Consider the following 10,016-nt stretch of genomic DNA (forward strand, 5'->3'; position numbering starts at 1 on the left):
AAGTAACAGTCAGGGGCCGTCAGGAACCCAGGCCCACCTCTACCGGGATGGAGCCACCTGTCCTTTCAGCCCCCTCATCAGAATCACTTGCGGGTACTCAACGAGCTGACCCGACTTTAGTCACCACATGTGTCATGTATATAAAGTATATAGTATATACCCGTGATCACCTCCCTAGTGATCACGGCCCGATAGTATAGCATGGCAGACGGACAAGAGTGCAGGGTCACTGATGGAACACTAGCATCCTATACTAAGCAGTAGGATAGCAGGTAAGGGTAACAACTGTAGCAACAATGACAGGCTATGCATCAGAATAGGATTTACCGAAAGTAGTAACATGCTATACTACTCTAATGCAAGAAGTAGAACGGAATAGGCGATATCTGGTGATCAAAGGGGGGGGCTTGCCTGGTTGCTCTGGCAAGGAGAGGTCGTCAACAACGTAGTCGACCGGGCACCAGCAACGGCGTCAGTCTCGTAGTCTACCGGAGAGAAGAGGGGGAAGAAACAATAAATACGGAGCAAACAAAGCATCACAAAACATAACGAGGTAATACGCGGTGCCAGGGGTGATCTAACACAGGGATAGGTGATACCGGCGAAGGGAGGAAACATCCGGGAAAGTATTCCCGGTGTTTCGCGTTTTCGGACAGATGAACCGGAGGGGGAAAGTTGTGTGTTCGCTATGCTAGGGATGTGTGGCGAACGAACGGGCTACGTATTTGGATTCGTCTCGTCGTTCTGAGCAACTTTCCTGTACAAAGTATTTTCATCCGACTTATAGATTATTTTGTATGATTTTTCAAAGTTTTTAAACATTTTCTAAAATTCCTAGAATTAAATTAATTCGAAAATAAATTAAACGCTAAATGCTATGGGTACACAGAAGTGTACCCAGAGATGTGCATGTGTGGCTGACAAGGGGGCCCAGTTGACTGGGTCAAGTGCCCAGTCGGCAGAGGCTGACTGGTGGGGCCAGGGGGCTGAGTCAGCAGTCAATAATTTGACTATTAACTAGTCAAATCTGACCAATAGGTCCCATTGTCAGTGACTGTTATACACAAAACAGGTTTAATTAATCTGGTTAAATAGCTAGGGGCCCACTTGTCATTCCCTGTTAGCTTAAGTAAATTAGTTAGTTACTTTAATTAATTAAGTGGGCCCAGAGGTCAGTGTCACATGGGTGGATTAGGGAGGTTAGCTTAGGCCTAACCATCGTGGTTAGCGCCAGGACCCACAGGGAGTGGCCCAACCGGCCAATTTAAACAGCGCACGCGCCGGCGACGAGGCCCGACGCGGCGGCGGTGGTGGGAATATGGCCTCCGGCGACCCTTTGGACTGCGGAGTGGCTCGCTCGAACCGGAGGAGCAACGCGCGTGCAACAATGGCCTAGGTTCGAGCAGGGGGTGGGCTACCACGGCGATAGCGACGGCGTGCAGCGGCAAGGCAACGGGCGAGCCGACGCGGTGGTGCTCGCGCGGGGATAGAGGGGAGAGGGAGCCGACGCGGGACGAGGAGACGCGGCGGGACGGGCGTGCAGCGCGTGCAGGGAGCACGGTGACAGCGAGGCACGGACGGGCACGGCGGCGATCTGCCAGGGAGGAAGAGGGGAAGGGAAGGGGGCCTCACAGAGCCCTGTAGTTGAGCGAGGCGTGCTCGAGGAGGAAGACGAGGAGGCGACGACGACGGTGGGCGGCTCCGGCGAAGCAGTGGCAGGACGAGGCGGCGACGGTGTGCGGCGGAGCGGTCCGGCGAGGGGCGCTAGCGTGGTGGCGACAGGAATCGGCGATGTGGCACAGCGTGGCTTGGGGAGGCCGTCCAGGGCGAGGTGAGGAGGGGGCAGTCAGCGTCGGGACGAGGGCGGCACCGGGCGGCGGCGTCGGGCCCTCCCGATCCAGATCTAGCGAGAGAGGGGGAGGGGAACGAGAGAGAGACGTGGGGGCAAGTGGGGAGTGGGCTAGGGTTCGGTTAGATGGGAGGGGCGTTAAGCAGGGCAGTGGGAGAGGCCGGTTGGCCACCTGGGCCAATTGGACCAAAGGGGTGCTTCTCCTTTTTCCTTTTCTTTTGTCTTTGTTTTTTACTTATTATTCTCTCTTCTCTTTTTTCTATTATAGTTCATTTACTTTTAGTTTTATAAAATACCAAGTTAGCACCCAAATTAGTATCATTAATATAAGCCACTGCCAAACTTAGTTTGGACCCAAAGTAAATTAGTTTAATATTGCTATAATTTAAAAAGCTATTATATTATTATTTTAGCCACTGTTCTAACTAGTTTAGGGCATTTAACACTTTACAAAAATTTGGTTTCTCCACCATAATTACTAACGAATTATTTGTCACATCCAGAACATTTTGGTTTTAATATTTGAAAACTTTTATTGTTCAACTTGAATTTGAATTTTGAATCCGAACGGGGTTGAATCATCGCGAGATTAACAACGGTAATCGTGGTGACATGGCATTGTTAGCAGAGATTACTGTAGCTTAAATATCCATGCGTCACAATTCTCCTCCACTACAAGAAATCTCGTCCCGAGATTTAAGAGGTAGAGTAGGGGGGAATTTTGGTTACGATATTCTAACGGATCTTCTCGGCCTTGGTTGCTCTTCTCGAAGAGGTCGATCCATTACATTGATGCTTCATTTCTCTGCTTCGGGTAATCATGAGGAAGTCCGCATCCTTTCTTCGGGAACTCCTTCGTACTTACGAATAGGAAAGGGGGAGCTTCAAAAGGACAGACCTCTACAAGGTTGCTTATCTGGTAGATAATATTAGGGAAGGTGGCAGAAAGTAACTCTCGAGTTGAAACTTAAGAAATTATCGAGATCAAAGTAAGAAGGTGCACAATAGAAGTTTCAAGCGCATAGGCAATCGTTCGTTGCCTCATACGAAATGTGAAAGGGGTTCGGAGCAATAGGAATAAGTATTGCGTCTGATACCAGAATAGATTACTAGGCAGGTGGCCCGTAATTTACATACGAAGTCAAGCTTGAGGAATAACTTTGGCAATAAGGTCTACAGGAGAGTCAGGTTTCGATCTTGTGGAACTGTGGGTTATGGGCCCACCATGTGGGTTAAAATTAGAAAGGGGGCTGACATCTTGCACGGTCACGATAGCAAGGCATGTCAGAGGGTAGCCTGCCAGCTATGTTGGCAACAACGTTGGTACCAAGGGCGAGGGACGAAGAGAACCATTCTCCTGCTCGTTGAACGAGGCGGACCAATAGGCAAGGTTCTCGTCCATCGGTGGCTACCGGAATGTCATCAACAATAGTAATAGGGTCTTATTGACAGAGTAGTACACCGAGGTGTTTACATAAGCAGTGAATTATTACTGCTTAGATCATATAGATCACAAGAAAGATTAAATAAAATAGTGGAAAGGAAAATGGTGATCATCAGATTAAACAGAACAATGGAAAGTAAAATGTGTTTAAACACATATTTCAAGGGTATATCCTTCCCAAGGACAAGCTGAGCATGATATCCATGACAGGATATAATGTAGAAAACTCTTTAGGTAGGGGAGAGAAATTTCATGACATTACCGATACAACGGTGTTTGGATAATTGAGGAGGAAACATTTAGCATTGGGCTTCAAATGTTCCTGTTGAAAATCGGAGTACCATAGACATGCTTCGAGATAGCATTGACATTGTCAACAGGTGAAGATCAGACTTTGGAAACAAAAAGGATCCATCAGGAACAACTTATAGAATAAGTCTTACAATTTCCTCATGGAAGAATGGATAACCTTGCTGAAAGGAAGAACTATAACAATAGGTCCTCCGGGCAGTTGTGCTAGGCATGACATCACCCTACCGGGTCATATAAAGACCAATGTTATAACTCTTGGAAATATGTCCCAACCATCATATCTGACTGAGATTCAGATCTGATTAGTGCCAGGATACCTCAGACTTGGGATGCCTGAGAAGAAAAGGTGCAACACAAATTGACGAGATGCCAATGTAAGATCCTCGGGAAATGAACTATGGAAGCAAGTTCCGAAACCAGAGTTCATCAGTAAACCAAGGAGAGGATGAGGAGGTGGCTGATGAACTCAACGAGAATTCAATGAGATTTCCAAAAGATGGACTTCCACAATTATGTGAACAAGGAGATAACATTTGTCAGATCAAATGGTATAATGATGTATGCTCGAGGAAAACATGCACAATTAAACATTGGTTGAAAGGTGCACCCGAATATGGGCTTAGGTAGCATGATCAATGTTAGAATAGCGATTCGATAACTAATACACAAGGAATGAAACTATCATTCATTAACTTGCAAGCAATAGGGTTGCTGGAAGTTTTGAATTTTACACATCACAGTTCATTTGTGGGTACTTCGGTTAAAATCAACATGGGAACCAAGAACTGAATGTAGACGGCAAGATGTATTACTATATCAAGAATTCTTAGGAGGTGGTGAAATTCTCACGACGTTCTTGATATAAAAGATGGTAGTACTCCAAAGTAAAGAGGAACAAATGATGGGTAGCAAGGAACTCAAGGTATAACACAGAACATGAACAAGTTTGTGTTGAACGGAAGGCAATAAAGTGGTGGATGATTAACACAAAGCATCGAGGGCAAGGATGGTATCTCTCAACATGGATTCAATCGATATCCTTGAAGAGCTCGGAATGTTGATGATGATCATGACACATTTGTCGAGAGGTTTCATGAAGATATAATCGCTCATCGACAACATCGAGCAAAAGAAAGGATGGAGCGAAAAGTTATTGAAACGACGGATATGACACAAACTCGGAATCAAGCTAGTTGTTCAAGGCGAAATGATATGATGAGGAAAATCAACATAAGCTTAGCTCATCGTCGAAAATTGTGCTCCGAGAAGGACCAGGTAGCACAGTAAAAAGTTTGCACGATAATGATATAGCCGATAAGGCTAGGAATGACTTGAAGGATTATTAAACTCGTAAGCAACGTAAATTACTTAGAGTTATTGAATCGGAGTGCGGAATCGATTCACTTATCGGTGTTCTCGAGTGACTAATAACTCAGAACCTGGGGGAATCTGAAATCGGTGAGAAGCAATACTAGATGAAGACTCGCAGGAAGCAACACAGTTCTCGAGATACCAGAGGGTAATACTCGAGGAAGATCAAAATAAAGGTTGTGGAGGTGTATCGATCAACAAAAGACAAGTGTTTTAACTTGTCTGAGAAATGGAATCAAGGAGAAAATATGGTCGGAACCATGATTGCAAAGGATCAATACACAGATACCAGACGATATCATATCAAGGAAAAAGTTATTATTACAAGAAGCTTCTATGATAGGATCTACATCGTGTCCATGGGCATGAACACAAAGTTCAAGGTCGACTCCCACTTCTCCAATGCATAACCTTTCATTCACTTCTCATTTTTCGAAGAAGTTGTAATGTTTAAATTTTATCTAGCAAAACTCCAGAAGAGTATGACTCGTGATACCTCTCGGGTTTACCCGGATCTGGAAAGGCATAGGTTCAACCCTTAGGGTCATCTTGGGAACATATACCACAAGCTTCAATAGTAAATAACACAAGCTCGATAGTAGAGCATGGGTGACAAAAGGAGAGGATACAATTTACCGAAGGCATTATGTATCAGGGAAAGAACTTCTCAAGGATTTTGTATACGAAGGACACTGTCGGATGATATTTCAACAAAGGTTCCAACAGTCCATAGCGGAGCTGCTGTGAGTATCGGCACACAACCAGAGGAAGAAAGAATGCAAAGGCATCAGATTATGGCAATATCTGAATACTTCGAAGTTTTAAAATCAAAGAAATTATGAATACCAGATCGGTGTATCGGAATCAGATGCCCTGGTCAATTACGAGTAAGTTGAGTAGACTTAGAGGCACCATCAGTCAATGTTTGATTGGCGGAAAACCAGCTCATATCTGGAATGACGTCTGAGCCAGAAAGACAATTCCTAAGGATCGGGTGATGATTGTGAGCAATCACACACGTATTGAATCGAGAGACTCAAGGTGATAATGACAAAGGACGTCAAAGAATATTGCTAGGCATATGAAATTAACCACAATGCAGCAGGCAACTGTTTGCCGAGTAATAGCGGGCAGAGGATTATCAAAAGATCATATAGTATTTCAATGTGTCTTGTAAATCATATAAACGACGGGGGAAGAGCGGATACTCGGTAAGGGCGAGAAATTATCCATACGGGTATTCAGGTCGCAAGGAACTGCAAGGGCACAAAATATTCTCGGAACAATAGAGAGAATTTCGGGGTATCTTGTAATAACAAGATCAACTGGGAAACATTGTATGAATGGCGAGTATACGTGGTTATCCATAGGAGTTTATCGATGGAATGGAATTGCAAAAGCGATGAACAAGAGTTCTCGGGTTAACAGCGGAGAGTGTCTTCAGGGTCTTCACGTGCAGCAAACGATCATTAGTAAAAAGGGGCTCTCCGGGTGAAAGTGATAACGAGATCCTAATGTTAGATTTAGCAAAATTCATTTAACCCGAATAGGAGAGAGATCAGAGTCCCAGAGTAAAGGTTGAGGAGTAAAAGATCCTAGTACCACCCAATGGCGACGTGGGCCCGTAAGCCACACAGCCATGTTAGTAAAAGTTTTTCAATGCTAGACTCGACTTCAGCCAAGGAGTTGGAAGGGGGAATTCCTACAGGCAGTCGGCTCTGATACTAACTTGTGACGCCCCCAATTCAATCGTACACTAATCATGCACGCAAACGTGTACGATCAAGATCAAGGAGTCACGGGAAGATATCACAACACAACTCTAAAAACATAAATAAGTCATACAAGCATCATAATACAAGCCAGGGGCCTCGAGGGCTCGAATACAAGTGCTTGATCATAGACGAGTCAGCGGAAGCAACAATATCTGAGTACAGACATAAGTTAAACAAGTTTGCCTTAAGAAGGCTAGCACAAACTGGAATACAGATCGAAAGAGGCGCAGGCCTCCTGCCTGGGATCCTCCTAAACTACTCCTGGCCGTCGTCAGCGGCCTACACATAGTAGTAGGCACCTCCGGTGTAGTAGGAGTCGTCGTCGACGGTGGCGTTTGGCTTCTGGGCTCCAGCATCTGGTTGCGACAACCAGGTAGAATGGAAAGGGGGAAAAGAGGGAGAAAAGCAACCGTGAGTACTCATCCAAAGTACTCGCAAGCAAGGATCTACACTACATATGCATGGGTATCTGTGTAAAGGGCAATATCGGTGGACTGAACTGCAGAATGCCAGAATAAGAGGGGGATAGCTAGTCCTGTCGAAGACTACGCTTCTGGCCACCTCCATCTTGCAGCATGTAGAAGAGAGTAGATGGTAAGTTCACCAAGTAGCATCGCATAGCATAATCCTACCCGGCGATCCCCTCCTCGTCGCCCTGTTAGAGAGCGATCACCGGGTTGTATCTGGTACTTGGAAGGGTGTGTTTTATCAAGTATCCGGTTCTAGTTGTCATAAGGTCAAGGTACAACTCCGGGTCGTCCTTTTACCGAGGGACACGGCTATTCGAATAGATAAACTTCCCTACAGGGGTGCACCACATAACCCAACACGCTCGATCCCATTTGGCCGGACACACTTTTCTGGGTCATGCCCGGCCGCGGAAGATCAACACGTCGCAGCCCCACCTAGGCACAACAGAGAGGTCAGCACGCCGGTCTAAATCCTATGGCGCAGGGGTCTGGGGCCATCGCCCATTGCACACCTGCACGTTGCGAGGGCGGCCGGAAGCAGACCTAGCCTAGCAGGCGTTCCAGTCCAATCCGGCGCGCGCCGCTCCGTCGCTGACGTCAAGAAGGCTTCGGCTGATACCACGACGTCAAGTGCCCATAACTGTTCCCGCGTAGTTGGTTAGTGCGTATAGACCAAATGGCCAGACTCAGATCAAATACCAAGATCTCGTTAAGCGTGTTATTTTTAAGTATCCGCGGACGCCGACCAGGGCCAGGCCCACCTCTCTCCTAGGTGGTCTCAACCTGCCCTGTCGCTCCGTCACAAAGTAACAGTCAGGGGCCGTCAGGAACCCAGGCCCACCTCTACCGGGATGGAGCCACCTGTCCTTTCAGCCCCCTCATCAGAATCACTTGCGGGTACTCAACGAGCTGACCCGACTTTAGTCACAACACGTGTCATGTATATAAAGTATATAGTATATACCCGTGATCACCTCCCTAGTGATCACGGCCCGATAGTATAGCATGGCAGACGGACAAGAGTGCAGGGTCACTGATGGAACACTAGCATCCTATACTAAGCAGTAGGATAGCAGGTAAGGGTAACAACTGTAGCCACAATGACAGGCTATGCATCAGAATAGGATTAACCGAAAGTAGTAACATGCTATACTACTCTAATGCAAGAAGTAGAACGGAATAGGCGATATCTGGTGATCAAAGGGGGGGGCTTGCCTGGTTGCTCTGGCAAGGAGGGGTCGTCAACAACGTAGTCGACCGGGCACCAGCAACGGCGTCAGTCTCGTAGTCTACCGGAGAGAAAAGGGGGAAGAAACAATAAATACGGAGCAAACAAAACATCACAAAACATAACGAGGTAATACGCGGTGCCAGGGGTGATCTAACACAGGGATAGGTGATACCGGCGAAGGGAGGAAACATCCGGGAAAGTATTCCCGGTGTTTCGCGTTTTCAGACAGATGAACCGGAGGGGGAAAGTTGTGTGTTCGCTATGCTAGGGATGTGTGGCGAACGAACGGGCTACGTATTTGGATTCGTCTCGTCGTTCTGAGCAACTTTCCTGTACAAAGTATTTTCATCCGACTTATAGATTATTTTGTATGATTTTTCAAAGTTTTTAAACATTTTCTAAAATTCCTAGAATTAAATTAATTCGAAAATAAATTAAACGCTAAATGCTATGGGTACACAGAAGTGTACCCAGAGATGTGCATGTGTGGCTGACAAGGGGGCCCAGTTGACTGGGTCAAGTGCCTAGTCGGCAGAGGCTAACTGGTGGGGCCAGGGGGCTGAGTCAGCAGTCAATAATTTGACTATTGACTAGTCAAATCTGACCAATAGGTCCCATTGTCAGTGACTGTTATACACAAAACAGGTTTAATTAATCTGGTTAAATAGCTAGGGGCCCACTTGTCATTCCCTGTTAGCTTAAGTAAATTAGTTAGTTACTTTAATTAATTAAGTGGGCCCAGAGGTCAGTGTCACATGGGTGGATTAGGGAGGTTAGCTTAGGCCTAACCATCGTGGTTAGCACCGGGACCCATAGGGAGTGGCCCAACCGACCAGTTTAAACAGCGCACGCGCCGGCGACGAGGCCCGACGCGGCGGCGGTGGTGGGATATGGCCTCCGGCGACCCTTTGGACTGCGGAGTGGCTCGTTCGAACCGGAGGAGCAACGCGCGTGCAACGACGGCCTAGGTTCGAGCAGGGGGTGGGCTACCACGGCGATAGCGACGGCATGCAGCGGCAAGGCAACGGGCGAGCCGACGCGGTGGTGCTCGCGCGGGGACAGAGTGGAGAGGGAGCCGACACGGGACAAGGAGACGCGGCGTGACGGGCGTGCAGCGCGTGCAGGGAGCACGGTGACAGCGAGGCTCGGACGGGCACGGCGGTGATCTGCCAGGGAGGAAGATGGGAAGGGAAGGGGGCCTCACAGATCCCTGTAGTTGAGCGAGGCGTGCTCGAGGAGGAGGACGAGGAGGCGACGACGACGGTGGGCGGCTCCGGCGAAGCAGTGGCAGGACGAGGCGGCGACGGTGTGCGGCGGAGCGGTCCGACGAGGGGCGTTGGCGTGGTGGCGACAGGAATCGGCGGTGTGGCGCAGCGTGGCTTGGGGAGGCCGTCCAGGGCGAGGTGAGGAGGGGCGGTCAGCGTCGGGATGAGGGCGGCACCGGGCGGCGGCGTCGGGCCCTCCTGATCCAGATCCAGCGAGAGAGGGGGAGGGGAACGAGAGAGAGACGTGGGGGCGAGTGGGGAGTGGGCTAGGGTTCGGTTAGATGGGAGGGGGGTTAAGC

Source organism: Triticum aestivum, chromosome 4D, assembly GCF_018294505.1.
Source record: "Triticum aestivum cultivar Chinese Spring chromosome 4D, IWGSC CS RefSeq v2.1, whole genome shotgun sequence".
NCBI classification, from domain to species: Eukaryota; Viridiplantae; Streptophyta; class Magnoliopsida; order Poales; family Poaceae; genus Triticum; species Triticum aestivum.